The sequence below is a fragment of the Triturus cristatus genome, chromosome 3_2, assembly GCF_964204655.1.
Source record: "Triturus cristatus chromosome 3_2, aTriCri1.1, whole genome shotgun sequence".
In the NCBI taxonomy this organism is placed as follows: Eukaryota; Metazoa; Chordata; class Amphibia; order Caudata; family Salamandridae; genus Triturus; species Triturus cristatus.
Window position 1 is genome coordinate 1,076,112,397 of NC_140584.1, and position 19,602 is coordinate 1,076,131,998.

The window sequence follows — 19,602 nt, forward strand, 5'->3', positions numbered from 1 at the left end:
GTATCTTTTAAGTACGATTTTTATTTCTGCACAATCGTTCTTAAGAAGAAGTCCACATATTTACTGAGAGGCTCCAAAAGTGAGCCCAGGCTGCTCACAATTGGTCTCATAGGTGGGTTTGTTGTGTCTTTATGGATTTTTGGCAATCCATAGATGGCCGGAATGATAGGGTTGTTGTTAAATAAAAACCTGTACTCATTCTCACATATAAACGACTCTTCTTTTCCATGTTTTAAAAGTTGGGCTACCTCTCTTTTTAACTCTTTGATGACTCGGAGGGGAACTCTTTCATAATGGTTCCTAATATTCAGTAGTGACCTCATTCTACTTTCATAGTCATGGGTGTCTAGGACAACAACCCCTCCACCCTTATCGGCAGGTTTGATGGTAATTGAGTCACATTCTTGGAGTGTTTTTAAAGTCTTCCTATGCGGAAGTGACAGGTTATTATTCTGACTGTGATTCTTGTCCGTAATGCTCTAAATTTCAATTTCAACCACCTTTTCAAAGAGTTCCACAGTTTTGTCTACCTGATTTAAGCTAGGAGTAAACGCTGACTTAGGTTTGAACCCTGATACATTGTGGGCTGGTTCATACGTTCTATTAGCAAAAAACCTATTGAGTCTTATTTTTCTAAAGAAACTACTCATATCCTTCTCTAATTCAAATTTGTTTGGAGGGGCAGTAGGGGAAAAGCTAAAACCTTTCCTAAGCACTTCTTGCTCTTCTACCGTTAGAACTCTATGCAATAGGTTTTTGATGGGTAATTCCTCTATCTCCAGTACCGCTGGTTCCGGGTCTTGAGATAATCCTGAGCTGAATGGTTCTGAACCCTACACAGGAGATGAACCCAACTGCGACCTGAAAGAAATACCACTGCTGTTAAAGACTGCTTTAAGTCTTGGTTCTTCCTCTCCAGTACAATATTTTCCTCTGGATGATAGGGGGAGGAGTACCGCATGGCCACCCCTAATTTTTCCATGGTGTCTCTGTAAGACTTTGAGGTAAATGCCGGGCCCTGGTTCGAATGGAATGTGGCTACTGCATAAGTCCCTATAAAGACTTGCAGATCTCTGTAGCCAGACCCATAGGAATTGAAAGGCAGAATCCACTGCAGCCAAGATGTATTTGTAAGCGTCATCTGAAGACAAATGTGTAGTTTACATCTGCAGTGGTGAGAGAGTTGGCCCACTGTATCCATCGCAGATGTTAAGCCTTAGCGTCAAGGGCTGGAACCGGAGTCACGACAATGATGCATTTCCCTGATCTTTCTCTCACTACAGCAATCTGTACCGCCATCAGAATCTTTTCGGTCTGTGTAAAACGCATCTCATCATTGTTCTATAAATGTGATTTATATGCAATTGGTACAGTGTCTCTCTTGTTGAATGCAATGTAGATATACCCTGATGCACCCGCAATGATACGGATCACCAAGTTTGTTGAGTTTACACATAGGTGTAAGTGTGTTGAAGCTACCATGTCAGCTTGCATGGAACGTAAGAGTTACGTGTGTTCAGTTGTCCAATGTGTGCTTGAAAAGTCTGGACATATTAAGCAGTAGAACGGTTTTACCCTCTCTGCGTAATCTGCAATGTAAATTCTGCCAAAATGTTGAAAACCCAATATGGATTGGAATACCTTTCATGTGTTCGATGGTTGTAGAAGTGTACACTTCTCTAGGAAATGTGTCTCTAGGCTTTTGCCTTCTCTTGATAGCTCATTGCCTAAAAATAGGACATTGAGGTGGGCTATTTTGGATTTTTTGCAATTGAATTTATAGTTTATGTGAGAAAATTCCAAAACTATGCGATCCATTGTTGCCAAGTGTGTTGAAGGTTCATCACCAGTCAGATAGATGTCATCAACATAGAACAATACCTGGTCATCATACTTTTGCAAACGTTCAAATCCAGGGCTGAAAACAACCCAGAGCTGTTCTAAAAATCCTTGAGGCAAATGGCAGAATTGCTTTTGAGACCAGAGTGCGCTAAATGCGGTCAAATACCTGCGTTCAGGTGCTATGTTTTGTCAGAAAAAATCCATTCAAGATATTTAGTGTGGTTTTGTATTTCTTTCGCACTGCGTTCATTACTGCCATGCTTTGCGCGTTTTGTACAGCGAGTCTACTCGCCTATGTAGTTGAGCTCTCTTCCCCCTCCTATCTGACAGGGTCTAAAGTGTCTCTCTCCCAAACTGAGATTGGAGCCTGGTTGTCTGGAAGATCATCGGAATAAATAGAAGTGCTCCCTGCTATTTTCAAGGCAAAAGAGGCAGTTTTAACTTGTCTTTCACTTGTCCATCTATTCCAGTCCACTCTCAAGTTGTCAAACTCTGTTAAGTAGGCAGCAGATAATACCCCCTTTTCCTTCCTGGGCTTAGAGGATTGCCATTGTCTTTAAGCTATTATGAACTCTCCCAGCCAAGGATGCGTATCCCAGCTCTGGAAGTGTGCTGAGTGGTAGAACTGGGTTTTAGGCAATTCCAGCTCAGGCAGCCTAATATACATTTTTATAAAGTTAGATTTCTAATTAAGTTATCAATTATCTGATTTCACCATTAAATATGATTTTTAAAATTAAGTAACAGATAACTTTGAAAATCTTTGCTAGCATTTTCCGAGGCGGACAATTGCATATTTTGATCTCACCTAGGCATGACCTAATGAAAATGCAGCTGAACCCATACAGTAACACACATGTTAGTCCTTGTGTCACTGTGAAGGCACACTTTTTAATAGAGTGTGTGATACTTTTTAAAGTATGTAATACCCTACCTTGTGTAGGGCCACTTTTGGTGCAACATATTAATATATAAAAATAGTTTTTCGTAAATGGCGTTGGCACTTTTCATTGCCATGTTTTACTGCAGTGATTGTTTGCCTTTAATCTGCAGCCAACCAGATCATTGTGGTGGTCCATAGATTTTTTTATATATATTTGGGTGTATAAATACAAACTGCAGCCCACACATAACAATTGATGTTTATGCTATAGGTGCCTTTTCTAAATCATCTCCAATTACTTTACAAAAAAGTTAATTAGACCACTTGGGTGAAGCCAATTTTACTTATGCCATTTTAGGGCCAGAACACACACACCTTGATGGTCATTAACAGAGTCGTATTACACAGAATACTAATACCAGTAAAAGTAGGTTATCAAAAAAGGTGAAAAATCTGTTGTTGCAAATTCGAGGCAGTATGTTTGTATTTTTGTTTGTTTTGTTGGCAGTTAAAACTAAAGCTAATATTTTATGTAGTCTCACTTAGGAGAGGAATGTGGTATGTGACATTGTATGTGCTTTATTATTGTTCTTTCCCAAGTCTTTGATTGTTGGTAAGATGTGATTGATGACTGGAATGTGAGAGGCTTGAAAGATTCTAAGAAACTTAATATGGTGCTCACCTTTCTTAGAAATCAGGGATTGGTTATCATTTTCCTATAATAGAAATATTTTTTCATTCCTTCAAACATATTAAGATGGTTTGAAAGTGTGGGAGGACCTTTATTTCTCCTTTTAGTGATATTATTCTCGACGAAATGTAGTGTGGGTAATCAGGGGGTTTTGTCTTAGAAATATTTGTTGATTTGAGATCCTGAGGGGCATGTTGTGCTGTTGGATGGTCCTCTCAATGGTAAAGTGATTTGTCTGTGCATGCTCCACACATCCTACTTCTCATGTCTCCTTTTTCCAAAATTTCTGTAAGAATGATGGAGACAGTGCTACCTTTTACAATTCCGTTAAGAATGCGTTAGCAAGAGGGTGTTGATTAGTTGTAAGGTTGAAGGGTGAAACTGTGATTATTGATGTTCAATGTGAAAAAGGTTCTAGGTCTGGCCTGCTGTATTGTCTGTCCCTTATAATGGCTTCAGAAATACTGGTGACAGCCAGGTGTGGAAACATTAATTTTCATTTTTCCCATGTTGTGTGTGCTCCTGCTAGGAGACAGAACCTACCTGCTGTAAGAGCTATCACTTTACATAGAGGTTATGTGTGTGTAGAGCAGTGTGCAGATACTTCCACCCAAACCAGTTCTGAAGTTTGAGACAGTCGCTTCACATCCCCTGTCTAGAAGATGTGCATGAAATTAGGATCTAGACCACCTCATGTTTCTCAAGTCCTTTGCTCTTCAAAACCAAAGAAGGGAGTGCTCTGCAGTGCACTCGTAGGCCACCTATATGACCATGGCTGGCATCTGCCTGACAGCCTTCCATAGGTGAGGGGACATTCTATGAACTCTGCATTTTGTTCTGGAGGAGCTGAGGGTCTGCCTAGTGCCTAGAAGCCTGCCTGCCTCCCAATTTAGTGAAAGAGTCTGTTGGTCCAGTGGAGACTGTCCAGGAAGAAAATCCCTGCATTTTCCTATGATGGGGAACACCCAGAGAAAGTTAACTGCATTGTAACATGCATCCGTGCTGAAAATGGGTCCCTAGGATTCCAAGGTTCCTTTCAAGAACTGCACCCAATAGACTACTTTAATACCATCATCATTGTGCCCCCTGATGGCTGATCTGGGCTGTATTTTATCACTGCTGATGACAAGGGCATGAGAATCTCTGACGATGAGGAGAATGATGTGATCCAGCTGAGAAGGTTGCAACTGCTAGGAGCACACACCTACAAACATACCAACCCGGAGAAGGGCTGCAACTACCTTTCCATAGGATTTGTCTGCACTGGTCTAGAAGAGGGCTCAAATGCCTTGCCGTACAATACACCTGCATCAGCCTGAATAATGGCCTGAACTAGCAAAGTTGCTGGGATCACTATGCAACCGTACTCCAAGCTGCATTTTCTTTTCTGCAGGAAGGCTCCAAATGCCAAAGATGAGTTATGTGCTGGATCTCATCTTCGTCTGAAAAATAAATGAGCACGTTCCACTAGTCCTGCCGCCTGTGGTCTGGACAGAGAACTGTGATGGTTTGACAAGTGAATGATTGTGCATTCAAAAACATCTGGATAGGATGCTTAAACTGACCTTAATTCATGCCTGTGCAAGAAACTGATGGGGGATTTTAGTAAACCGGGTCACCCGGGTGAGAATAGGGCATTCAGGAGAGGAGGGGGTAAAGCTCTCATGGGAAGGGTAAATAGTGATCAGGAGTAACACGGTTTTGCAAATTGGATTCTGTAGTATTCAGTCCTGCTGTGTGATTAAAAGTAATTTGTTTTACAAAAAGGCAAGCACTGGGCTGAGCATTGAATTATTGTGCCTTTTGGTAGATTGTTAAGTTTTGAACTTTTACCACCCACACTACCTTCCTGACAGCTTGTTCTCATTACCCTGAGTGTCAAGTGCGGAAAGGGCGGTACTTTGTCCAGTTTGCAGAGCCAAAGTAGGACAGGCCCCAGGACACGTGTGGCAAATGACCTCACCCACCACAGTTGGGATCCATACGTCCTGTTTACCCTTTGCCACCCCCAATGGCACATTCTGACAAGCACAATCCTAAATTACTTCCAATTTGAAAATATCATATACCACAGCGTTGGCTGGACCTACACGGGCAGTACATTTGCCAAGGGTTTAACTCAACTATATGTACACAACTTTGAGAATAAATACATTTATTCAACTGCAAATCTACATGAGAACAATGTAATACTTTTAACATTTTACATCGATAACATATCATTGAGTCTGAAACCACATTTAAAGACTAGGAGCTACCCAACAAGTTCTGACTACACTGCAGAAAAGAGTTAGGTGAGGTCCCTTCTGGAGTCATCTGGTAACCTCACCTAAGATTGGTACTTTAAGTGAATTGGATTCTGCCTGTAGTCTGGTGTTGAGTGTTGAGTTATCTCCCCAGGGCCGGCTCTATGGCCATGCAACCGGTGCAACCACACTAGGTGCTGACTTCGGGTGGGGGCGTCGTCTTTGCAAGTATATTATGGTTTTAATAGCACCTGCTGCCGCGTTCCTGGCCTCCAGCAATTTCCAGGCAACAATAAGATAACTCCGGTGATTAATGTTCTTCTTAGAGAGAAATCAGAGGCAGTGGCAGCTACTCCGCTAAGGCGGAGGATCACCTCCACACTGTGGAAAAAGGAAAAAGGATAAATAAAATGATAATAAGGCAACATTATCATTTTATTTTTCCACTGAGGAAGGTTTACGGGGTGGGGCAGGTCTGTGCTGTGATCACAGCCAGCAGGGGAGGATTGGTTGGGGCACTGAAGAGCGCATTACGGTTTGACCAGCCGTCTTGGGCCAGCCAAACAGTCATGGACACTTTGCATGTTCCCCACCAGGCTGTAATGCAGGCCTGGTGGGGAACATACACAGGCTCATAGTCCCCGTCTGAGCACTTATCCACGGTGCTCAGACCAATCACCACGCTGCTGTCATGGTGACAGCAGCATCATGATTGGCTCAGGGGGGCCTGTGTATGCTTCCTGCTGGAACAGAAGAGGATGGAGGCGAGGCCAGGTGGTGGTGGCTAGCAGCCAGGTAAGCTTATTTTTTTTTCTCCCCCTCTTGCCGAAGCGCATTTTATTGATTTTCTATCAGCAGTTTTCACTGGCAGCCTCTACTGATCAGAGGTTTGTCTACTGGAAGTTTTGACTCATGGTTAGTTAGTTAGTTAGTTAGCTGGAAAATATCAATAGGTCAATGGCTCACTGCTTTTGTTTGAGAGATGCTTTTGTTACTTGCAGTTTTTATCAGCTAAAATCCTAACATAGAAAAGTGATCTATTAACCATCATCAAACAGCTGCTTGCAAACTGCAAGGTATAGATTAGAGTGTTATGATTATGTCCCTAATCTTTCATTATCCTAATGTTTGAAAAAGTGTTTATTTGGATAGAAATCAATTGTGATTATGAAAGAGAACCCTTAACCATGGAGTTCCGTTTTAAATTCTGAGTTTGTGCTTCTCCAGACCAAGCACTATTAAACTATACTGTCTACCTGTCTGGATGAAATGTGACTCCTGTACCTTGTAGTCTTGTACACTGATTTACACACCTTTGATTGATTGTCTCTGTGTAGTGGGCGTGATGTAAAGTGCTCTGATGCCCTACACTGGTATGAGTGGCACTATAAAACGAATTATATGCATCTGAGAGAGAGTGTTTATAGAGACTTGAGTGGCACTGTTAAAGGGTGGTAGTGAGGGAGTCCGTGGCAGAGGTGGTCATTGAAGTGCGCCAACAAACATTGTCGTAGTGGGCGCCACCAGTGCTGAAGCAGGCCCTGCGTGTCCCTTCCTTTCCATCATCAACGCTCTCGATAACAGAAAACACATCCTGAAGTAGGCCATAATTAAAACAAATAACAGGTTAGAAGATGGCACCTTCCGGACAGTGATGCCCTCATCACTTCTCTACCCCTTACTCTCTCACCTGTTCTGTAACTTGAAATAGTTGGACATGATGTTATTGAAGCACATCCAGGAGACGTTGTCCTTCTTTTAGTTCAATTCATGTCAATGCAATAGAAACAATAATTGTAATTGTGGTTGCATTTATATAGCGATTACTGCCTCTGACAAGGCATCGAAGCGCTCATTCATCGAGTAGCACGCTACTCTAAAACCCAAACAGGATTAGTGGGTAATTATTATAGGGAAATATGAAATTAATTTGAGTGGTGGTCACGTGAATTTGTTATTTGTATTGAAAAAGGATAGTGGAGGGATAGAAGAGGGAAGGCACTTGCTACCCCTGATGAGGTGTTGAAGGGCTTCTCTGTGGGTAGCACGCTAAACCGGAACCCAAACAGGAGTAGCCGGGAATTAGTATAGAGAAATATTAAATTAATAAGGTAACTAGGGATGAAAATATGTGGCAGGTGCCTCACATGGGTCTTTCAGCACATTTGCTATGAGGTAGAAGCACACGACAATTAAAGACTGGTGCCAGTCAGGAGCGGGAAGATGTCAACTGTATTGCTGCCAGTTTCCTGTTCGTGAAAAATCACTCCACCAGCTCACCTGCCACTCTGTTTTGCGAAGGTGCCAGCATGTTCTGCCAGTGGACTTGCATATTAGAAGAAGGAAACGAGTTCCTGATGGAGAGCAGACATTGAGACTTTAAAGAGCGCTCAATTCTCCTCGTCCCATGTGTTCCCCAGGTCACCCAGGGCATTATTTTACTTGTAGCTATGTTCATCTGATTATAAATTCATAACTACATGTTTCGGAATGCAAAGTAATGGCTTGGATGAGCTACTACATAGATGCGGGGAACCTGGGCGTTAAGGTAATGCCGTAGAGGTTTGCCCCAAGCTACTCTAAAAAGAGTGACCATATGGCTCAATATCACAGGTGTACAGCTTTACAATTGCTGTACTTTTCTTGTACATGTATTTATTATCAAGTTTGTTGGTCCAATTACTTAGACTACAACTCGCAGAATGCACTAATTTGTAAATGAAATGTCAGTAACGGAAAGGTTGTGCCTTGGCGCTTTCTGGTGACCCTTTCTCCCACTCTCGCAGTGTTAAGCTTCTTTAAATATCGCTTAAAATTGCCTTGTCCACTGTTTCCTTAGCAACCACTTGTATATTTTAGCCTTATATCTTTGATAAATTTAATAAGATTAAAATAGTGAAGCAATGTATGTTTGAAACATCAAAGCATTTAGCAAAATTGGGTGTACGGTTACCAGATGACCCCCTTTCACCAGAGACACCATGTTCCAGTCCTTGTCTTTACTTTTTCAAATCATTATTTTCAGGTGGGTTAGACCATCTGATTCACATCTTTGGGAGGGATTGAATTCAGTCAGCTCATGCTGCTCAATCTCCATGCAGGGAGGTGTAGAATACACAGCCCCGGGTACACAACCCTTGTCTGAGGCTGGAACAGAAGATATGCATGAAGCAGCAGCCTGCTTGGCAGACTGACGCTTGTGCCCAGATATTCTTGGACTCTGGGTACCACCATTTCTTGGCCCAATCTGAAGCCACTAGGATGACTTGAGCACGGTTGTTCCTGATCTTCTTCGAGACTCTTGGCAGAAGAAGTTGCATCAGGAAGGCATGCGGGAATCTTGTGCTCGGCTTTCGGTGGCATGAGTCTCCCAGAGAGAGCCCTCTGGTGAACTCCATTGCATAAAAGTGCTAACATTACGTGTTCTCTGCAGTGTCAAAAGAGAATGAATGTGGGTTCTTCCCATTGTTGGAAGTCTCCATGCACAACCTTCAGGTGTAAAAGCCAATCATGATCTGCTAGGTGTGGAAAGCAGAACTGGCCTGCCCTGGTGTTTAAAAATCCCACCACTTGGTGAACGATTTGGGAAATGATTCAGCTACTTCCAGAAGTCAGAGCTTTCTGGAACAGGATCAGTACCTCACTCCTCCCTGTTTGTTGTAATACCACATGGCTGTGGTGTTGTCTCTGGGGACTTGAACCAGCCTTCCCTTGATGGACAGCAGGAAGGATATTCAATGCCAAGTGAATGGCCAGAAACTCCAACAGGTAGAGGCAGCTCTCCACTGGAAACCAGAGTCCCTGGATCTCCATCTCTCCCAGATGACCTCCCAAACCCAGTAGTAATGCATCCGGCACCATTGGCAGGTCTGAGTGAGGCAGGTAGAAGGGTCTTCAATTAAAGGTGGTGGCATAGTTTAAGCCTTCACATCAAAGGCACGAAATTTGATAATCATGCACATTGAATTTGATCCAGAATTGCCCATCCAGGCCTATTCATGAACATTTGCAAATTTTGGGTTCTCCAAATTATCCCAATAACATCACCCAATGCATTTCGGTCCATTTAACCTTCGTCAGGGGTATCTGTAGTTAAAGAGAATGTATGTCAGTCACATCACGTAAAGCCCAATCCAATACAAAATGCAATCCAAAATAATAACCCAAGCAGTCTCCCATAGTTACAAAATTACAAAAACGCATCAACAGTGATTTTTTCAAAAACCTAAATCATTAACCTATGCTAAGACGTGCCCCCGATTTGTTGTATAACATCTTTCAAAACTACAAAAGCTTCCCCAATATAAACCCCATTTCATCAAAGAAATCAAAACTTTACATGTACCTCTCCAATATTCAATGTTAAAACATGCTAAACTTAAATCCCAAATTCGTCTGAATTGCCCATTCAAAAATAATTCCTCAGCTACCCACAATTGCTAATGCCTTCCTTATTCACGTTAATCCTCATTCTGTGCCCCCGTGCATACCTGTTATCCAGAGTCCCTGGATCTCCATCTCTCCCAGATGACCTCCCAAACCCAGCAGTGATGCATCCGGCACCATTGGCAGGTCTGAGTGTGGCAGGTAGAGGGGTCTGTCACTGGTCCAATGGAGGTTGAGCACCACCCCTGCAGACTTTTGCACTCTCCCCCCAAAACCTGGATGAAATATGACGTTCTCTTGGTGCTGGACCCACTGAGACTTCAGATCCGATGACAGAGCCTGCATAGGCCATATGGCATGGTTGACGAGCAGGATAGGCCAAGTCCAAGAAGCCTCAGAGTAACCCTCAGTGAGTAGCAGGACCAAGGCTAACAAATGAGGATCATAGTCTGAATTTCCTGGATTCGCTGATCTGAAGGGAAGGCCAGATAACACACAGTATCCAGGATAGCACCAATTAAAGGGAACCTTTGCAATGTGTGACTTCAGCATGTTGACAGTGAACCCCAAGCCACACTGCTGATGTCAAATCCAAGACTTCAGCTGCTCTTCTGATGACTGCCCAAATGAGGTTGTCTGTTCTGTTGAATGTCAAACAAATGGAGGGAAAGGAGGGCTTTTAAATAATAACAATCAGTCTTATTATTATCACAGGTCCAGCATACTTGCCCATGAATGAGTGAAAGCAAAGGGTATGCAGTTCCTAAAGTGGACGCAGGGTGTGATAGATTAACTGTAGGGTACCAAGGTGATGTAAGGGAATTGATGTGAGAGACAGGAGTTAAGATAACTCCTTATTTTGAAAAGAAGACCCTCACACACCTAACAAGCGGGTGTCTTGCTTCATCACCGGGTCTTTGCTCCTTATCGGGCCGGCAGGCGCAATGCCCGATCAGGCACCTAATAGGGCCTTCCTAGCGGAGATCTTTTTTCCAACACCGATGAGTGAGGTGTGTGTGGGGGGGAGAGTTAATTACAATAGTGAGTGTAGGTGCAAATGAGGTGAAAGTGAGTATATTAAAACAGGGGTAGGTGATCCACTAAATAATTTTAATAAAGCATGGTCACCATCCTGGTTAAAACAAAAAATATAATCCGCACATTGCTCACCTTTAGTTATGTGAGTGCATGTGCTAGGGGGATCAATAGGTCAACATGTTTCTTGCCTTAAAATATAGTAAATGGCAATTCATCAGGACCGGGGAAATAATTCGGCTACCTACACCTTTTTGGTGGTGCCCACCGTCTCTAAGAGTTAACAATTGTGGACACGCATACAGCACCCTAAAAAAAGTGTGGTACCGTAGATAAAAGAGCACACCCTCCTGGGCTGTGCTGTATTCAAGGCCGGGGTGAGGAAACACTAGAATTTAGTGTCCTTCGGAGGTAGAACGTTTTCTGGAGCTTTTTCTGCTGGGGTCCCTCGATGCTCTTTACCAGTCAGAGGTATAAGTCTGCTGAGGTTTTGTAACAGCTGGGGTGGGAGGTGTAGGTGTGGGCCGAGGGAGACTCACTGGAGCTGCCTGCCTAAGTAGATGAGATGGACCAGTCCACTCCTCTTCATCTGGACTTTCAGGAGTGGAGTTCTACCTGGAGGCTTGATCCTGGGCTGGAGTGGAGGTTTCCTGAGACACATATGTTTGCCAATGTGCTCTGGCTGTTGGATCTTTTATCCGTATTATAAGAGAACTACTTTCCGTATTGCGTTTCTGGAATTTATTTGTAAAAGTCTCCACACCACGAGGCTATAGTTCCTCTTCTTTTGCCGGGCGGGTCTATGTTTGACGATCTGTCATCAGAAATACAGGTGTTCGGATTCTAGTTGTTCTGTTGAATGACCAGTGGAGAACTCGGTCCCATGTAAGGGCAATTATCCAATGGCCTGTTGGAGGTTCAAATAAAAGTTGTCCTCATTACACTGTGGGGGGAAATTCATCCCATTCATCACCATCATCATCAAAAGCAGTCTCCGGTCAGAGTACGATCCAACACATTGTTGGAGTGCTGGAGGGAGGCTCCCAGGTGAAAGTGATGTTTTATCAGAGTCAGAATTAACTGGGATTGGGTATGTGGGAATCATTCCTGGGCCGAGGTTAAAATGAATATGATTTGGAGTCAGACAGGACAATACAATTGTGTTCTCCTCTAGCATCAGTGGCATTGGAGCTGGGGTTAATGTGGTAGGAACAGTCAAGAATCGCAGTGCCAGATGTGGAGTCAACTCTGGAGTTGGTGCTGTACCCGAGGCATGTTTGGGAGACAGTGCGGAATCAACTTCTCGACGGGGGACTGGGAGTGAGACCAAGGAGCACCTTGACGTCCTTGAGAGTTATCAGGAGAGAGAATGGCGAGACTGGGAAGAGGAATGCTAGGAATTGTTATGTTTCTTTTTGTATCTTGATCTACCCTAAGTCTTGGACTGCGATTAAGTCTTGTCGCCATAGTGGCTCTGAGAGCAGGATCAAATCTGTGCTCTGAACTGCGATCAGGAGCGGGGCTTAAACGACTTTCTGCGGTGTTCGGTGACATGCAGCTTGACTTTGTGAAACCAGATGGCTTTTGGGTGCATACTCCTACATAACTTAGAGTCATGTCTCAACCCAAACACCAGAGACACACCTCCAGTAAAATCTGCCAACGACATCTGTTTGAAGCAGTCTCTAAAAGGTTTAAGCCCTGTAATGTTAGGAGGTATGTACCTTTGGGAAACAACCTTTACATTGCGGTGATTACACTGCAATGCCATTACTAAGCAAGTCATTACATCGTCATGCCGTAGATGGCGCGCTAACATAAGGAATAGTATAGTTTACTATTCCAACACCTACCCTACTGCTGCGTAGGCTGGAGTTGGAATAGTAAATTATACATTTAAAATGTCAGCGCGCCATCTACTGCAAGTCGATGTTATGACTTGCATGGTTGCGCCGGGACACTCTGCTGGGTATCTGTGCGCGGTACAAATGGATTTAACATAACATAACATGGTAATGGCATTGTATGGTAACAACGCGGTCGTTGTAACGACCTCATTGTAATGCCATGCGATGTAATGACTTGTCTAGTAACGAATCATATTCGTTCCTTTGCACACTGGAAAAAAATAAAACAAAAATGTTAGCAAATGATAAATTAAAGATACATACTATCTGCAGAGCCAGATGTGGAAAGAAAGGAACTTACGTCAGAGAACTTGGCTTGTGCTTCAATGCATCTCCAACTGGGGAGGAATGAGGTTCACGTGGAGCCGCCAACCTTGTGCAGAAGCTAAGATGAAAACTCTTCCGGATCCAGTCTGGCTCCTGGGATTATTGCTGGTTAGAAGTATCCATCAGAAGCAGGCGTGCACTCCCAGAATGTAACAGATTCTTAAATGAAAGCCCATGACTGGAAAATGTTGTCCAGATGATAGGGACTCACCTGGTATCCTTAGTGCTGTGGCCAGTAATAATGTGCATAACATCTAACCTGGGCTTCTACTGGAATTCTATAACGCATATTACCAAGCCCATTATCGCCGTTTTAGCGGCAGGAAACTGCCGCTAAAACGGCGATAATTTTAACGAGGGTCTTGCTAATATGCCCCTAGGGGGCATATTATCAAGCACAGCGTTATAATTATCGCCGCTTGAGCTGCAGAAAACTGCCGCTAAAAGGGCGATAATGGGCTTGATAATATACCGTAGACAATTCCAATAGAAGCCCAGGTTGACACCGGAACATGGGCTTCTATGGGAATTCGCCATTTCTTGATAATATGCCCCTAAATTCTTTGTATTACCTAGTATTTGTGAATTAATGTACACCTGGGCGTATGATGCTCAGAGCAAGTTTGAGGCATCATGCCTCCATTAAATTAAGATTCGTGGAATTGAGAATGACAGATATTGTTTAACAACCAGTCATTCAAATTAAACTAATGAAAAGTCTTCCAGATGATTCTATATTCTTGTGGATGCCAAATTCCAGGCCAGATTTCCATTATAAAAAACACTCAAATCTAGAAGTTCAAATGATATTTTTCACTTGAGGTTGAAGAGGACAACACCTCCCACAATGCAATGGGAGGTAAATGAAGGCTACGACTTGGAAGATAGTGTTCCCTGAAGTCTTGGAGTCCTCGGGTAAGCTATGGAGACATAATATCTGATACCCTCAGAAACACCCATAGACCGTCTAATAGATAAACTTTAAACAGTCTTTCAGTGAAATCATTTGCAATCAGGATCACAAAAATGTCGTCTTCATAGATTTTACTTGCACATTGTCAAATGTTTTATTATGAATTGCGCAGAATAAGGGTGTTAATCTCCTCTCGTTTACAGGTTTCATTTATTTTCTTTATAAATCAACGCCCTGTGTACCGATTTGTTAGGTATAAGATTTTAGTTCACCTTTACTAAATCACGTCCTTGTCACATAGGCCTTGCCTATGCCTGGTACGCCCCGCCCACTTCTGAGCCCACCCATCTTTTTCATACCCTTAATAGCTCTGTGCTAGAGTGTAAGATGTGCATGGTCGGCACAGCAGGCCCGGCACCAGCTTGCACTAAAGCAGGGGAAACTGCCCAGAGCTCTAGTAACTTTTATTTTGTGGTTCTGCATAAAAGTCCCAGCATTTTATTTTTCTGCAACCTTCTCTGATGGAGCAGCGCAGCAGAAATGTTAAAAATCGAATCCGAGGCTTAAACAAGTATCTGTGCGTTCTGAATATTAAACGCCATGCCCCGGTATCCGCTCTATGCCAAAAGACCCAGTGACTTTTCATTGGTATTCAGCTGCTGCACTTTTAATCCAATTACTACAAATCACCAGTCAAAGTGTTCGCCTGAAATGTTTATTCTCATTTGGTTGCGATGCCTTTGAATCAATCGCTTGTGATTGCCTGCAGTCGGGTTCCACGCGCCTCTGATGCATTCCCATTAGGCGGCGCACACTGTCATTAAAAGCAATGGCTCTCTCCTCGGTCCAGGGGGCGCCATTCATTTCGGCGGACCTCCATCTTGTCTGAGCTGCCGATATCGACCAATCCGGAAAGAGTGGATTGAAACGAAATTCAATTAGATGAAGATAAACAGGAAGAGAATCAACTCGATGTCATTCATTACCCCAAGCTGAAATCAGTGCACGCAATGCGGACTCGGTTGGAAGTCGTGTAGGACATGAAGTGCACCTTCGCCCCTTTTCTACTTACGTAAAATAAGAGAAATAAACATTTTATCCAAAAATCGTGTAGTATTCCAGACATACTTATATCGTCTAGTAATTCAGGGTTCATTGGCCTGTGAAATGTGTTGCTAAAGAAATTCAAACATTATCCCGCTCTTCGTCAGAATGATCTATCGAATGCCACGTTCAGTGTTGCCAAGGGACTTTTGCGCAATAACCACTCCAACGTTGAATGTTAGCGTAAACGGCCATTTATTAGGACAGGGTTGATAACAATTAACCAACACATCACTAACTTATCAACAATCCCCAACATCATGACTTTCATCCATCATCCATTCCCACTCTCCAGTTACTCTCTCCCGCTTCACTCAGCGATCTCCTCCCTTCTTCCATTCGCTCCCACACTTATCTTTCAACCTCCTCCAGCATCTCCAGCCATCGCACTCTTGCATCCCGCACCCCCATCATGCACCTGTATCCCCCTCCCCGGGAGGGTGAATATGCCCGTCGTAGACTCCCCACCCCTCCACATTCCAGCTAACCCAACTTTCAACCCGTCCTAAATTGGCACGCTATTCTGGGTCCTTAACCCGTTTCCCACTCCTGTAACATGTTGGGTGGGAGGGTGGATCAATTTTAAACTATGACCCTTCCCTAATGGCGTTGAGGGCAGGAAGAGGCTGAAAACGCCTCCACTGCCCTCTTTATACCCAACTCCTAACCCCACCCCTAACCCAACCTCCTAACCCTAAACTCAGCTCTGTCCTTTGGTCTCGCGCGAACACCCCGGGGGAAGACTGGTCTGCCGACCCTACTTCCCCCGGGGGCCGCCTTGCGCAATAACACTCCAACGCTGAATGTTAGCGTAAAAGGCCATCTATTAGGACAGGGATGACAACAACAATTAACCAACACATCACTAACTTATCAACAATCCCCAACGTCATGTCTTTCATCCATCAATTCCCACACTCCAGTTACTCTCTCCCGCTTCACTCAGCGATCTCCTCCCTTCTTCCATTCGCTTCCACACTTATCTTTCAATCTCCTCCACCATCTCCAGCCATCGCACTCTTGCATCCTGCACCCCCATCATGCACCTGTATCCCCCTCCCCGGGGGGGTGAGTATGTCCGTCAAAGACTCCCCACCCCTCCACAGTCTGCCAACCAGGGAATCCCCGCAGGGCGGTTATCTGCCCCACCCATGTTCAGTGCACCTTTCGCCCTCAAACCCGGCGGCACCAAGTGGACTTGTTCCACAATTTACTGATGACATCCCTCATTTCCATCATGTAATATGCATTACCTATGTGCGAAAGGTGCACCCCATCATCGCGAAAAAGCAGTGGCTCTTCCAGCCGCAAACCCACATGTGCAAACACCTTGATCCTTGCATACCCACAAAAAAACTCTTATTGCACGGTTCAATTTCATTCGCGCTTTTTTAATTGCAGCTGGCTTTAGAGCTCCTCTCCAGATACTCCTTGGTACAAATTCTGTCCAAACAATACATGCGCCCGCAAGATTGCTCTTCATGGCTTCCAAGTCACGTTGCATCAAATGTAGCAGAGACACATCAGACTGCTTTATTAAGTCATTTTCTCCCAGATGAATTACCAACATGGCCAGGCAGCCTCTTTGTGCCACCTTCTTTGTAAGCCAGGGCAACAACGCTCCCCAGTGCATCCCACTCTTCTCCCACCAATGCACTTCATGGTGGCTGCTGCGCAGGCGCAGGGGCAGGCTACGGCAGTATACCAGCCTGTCCGCGTACTTCGACGCCCAATGTACAAACAAGTGCCCTACAATCTAGGTAACCGTCTTGGCCCCCGGGCCCCCAACGCAACCTACGAAGAAAAACAAGTGGTAATACAAACTGCACCACAAATACAGCAAAACCTTCTCCTGGCGCCTCCCACCATCCGATCTGGACTCATTTTCGCACATAGCGCTCTCAGCAGCGAGATCTCCACCACCCAATCCGCCTTATCTTCTCCCAGGACCATCCCAAGCGCGCCGCGCCGTGCCAATGCGAAAGGAATGCGTACCATACCTAGCGGGATCCCTGCCCAAACACCTCAACGCCATTCGCAACATTGTCATAAACTGATACGCAGTCACACGCTTCTGTGAAACATGATAAAAAATCTCACCAGATACACTCCGGGCCTGCTGACAAAAGCCTCTCCACTCCATCACCGGGCGTGCCCTCCTGCAACCCGTTTCGCTCAGCCAGACCCACTTACCCCTTCCCACTTGGTCAGTTTTAGAACGAACCAACCAAATACCCAAACGCGTCCCATCCAGTCGCACGTCATCATACACTCTCCCCTCCCTCCCTCATGCACCCAGCAACTCTGATATCTGGAAAGCACCAAAAAACATCCATATCATACATAAACGGAACAACGCAACCTTGTGCTCATCCCAACAACAGTGCGGCAACTCCGCCAACAGCCCCTGCAAAAGATCAAAAGTAATCGCCTCCCTAGGTGCCTCGCCCCCCCTTCACTCCGCTCCTGACCCCAACCTTTCAACATTCTACTCAACAACTCGCTCTTGCCACGATCATAACCCATGTACAACGTGCTGTAAAAGGAAATTCCCGCCAATTTGCCCCCAATCGTCTTCTGAGACAACCCCCTGTCAATGCAATTCAAAACAAAATGAAGAACTCCCTGTTCACAGTCCTGTTGCAATATGCGCCACGTCTCACTGGTCCATCCTAGAAACGCTCCGAATTCAGACCATGCCAATCTGTAAGTGCGCCTCGTAGATTCAGCTATGGATTTCGCAACGATGCCCACCACTCTCACTCCCCCCAGGTCCAGATGCCGTCCGGCACCTTGGTCTTGCAAGCATCCGCTCCCGGCGCCAGGCGTTTTGAAACGCTGCCACTGCGAACGAGACAATGCATTTGCAACGTCATTGTTTGCTCCTGGGACATGTTGCGCACGAAACATCACATTCAGTCGCAGGCATTGCAACATACAACTTCACAACAGGGGCAGCACCTGCAGGTCTCTTGCTTTCTGTTTGTTCACCAAGTCTACTACCGTCCTGTCTTCCACATGGAACACTACTGACCTGTCCCGGAACTCCGCGCCCCACACCTGCAATGCGACCAGCAGTGGGAAAATTCTAAGAAAGCAATACTCCTGCCCTGTTTCAACCAATGTTCTGGCCACTGTTCTGTGCACCACCTCTTGTCCCAGAAGATCACAAAACCGGAAGCCCCCACAGCGTCAGAAAAAAGTTGCACCAGTCAAACCATTTAGTCATCCACAAAGTCCAGTGACACACTGTTGAAGTCCAACAGAAACATCAGCCACACCCGAAGGTCCGCCCTGACCCCCGACGAGACCCGGACCCTGTGATGTGGAAGCACCGCACCCGACATGGCCATGGCCATGCCGAGGCGTCTGCAGAAAGTCCTCCCAGCACGCACCATCCTGCATGCAAAGTTCAGGAAATCCAGGAGTCTCTGCACCGACCGAAAATCAATCTTTTTCTCACCAATCACCTGCAGTAGGAAAGCCTGCATGTCTGTCACCTTGTGTTCCGGTAACCTGGCCACCCATGTGACCGAATCCAACTCAATGCCCAAGAATGTTAATCTGCAGCTGGGCCCAGCAGTTTTCTCAGGAGCCAATGGAACCCCGAAATCCTGTGCCAGAACCTGAAATTGCCTAAGAGCTCTCTCACATTCACCAGACTGCGCTCTCCTGACAAACAAAAAATCGTCCAAGTAATGAGATACCGCACTATGACCACTCCTGTCTGTGAATGCCCACTGCAAAAAGGAGCTGAAAGCCTCAAATAACGCACAGGAAATGGCACAACCCATGGGCAAAACGTTGTCCACAAAGTTGGCACCCTCAAACTGCATCTCCAACAACGAGAAGTCTGCCGGGTGTATGGGAAGGAGGCGAAAGGATGACTTAATGTCACACTTGGCCAATTCTGCGCCCTGCCCGCACACCCGCATCAAACTGATCGCATCGTCAACAGAAGAATACAAAACTCTGGAATCCTCCTCGGCAATGAAATCATTCACAGACCTCCCTTACGGCCAGGACAAATGATGGATCAGCCTGAACTCCCCCGGCTCTTTCTTGGGAACCACTCCCAAAGGTGATATGATCAGGTCAGGAACAGGCCAGTCGTCAAAAGGGCCAACTATCCTGCCTTTCGCCACCTCCTTCTGAAATTTCGCTGCAACAACACCTGCCAATTCTTTTGTAGACCTCAAATTGTCCGCCCATCTCCGTTCCCAGGGGCCCTGATAACCCAGCCGTAAAACCCTCAGTAAAACCCCAAT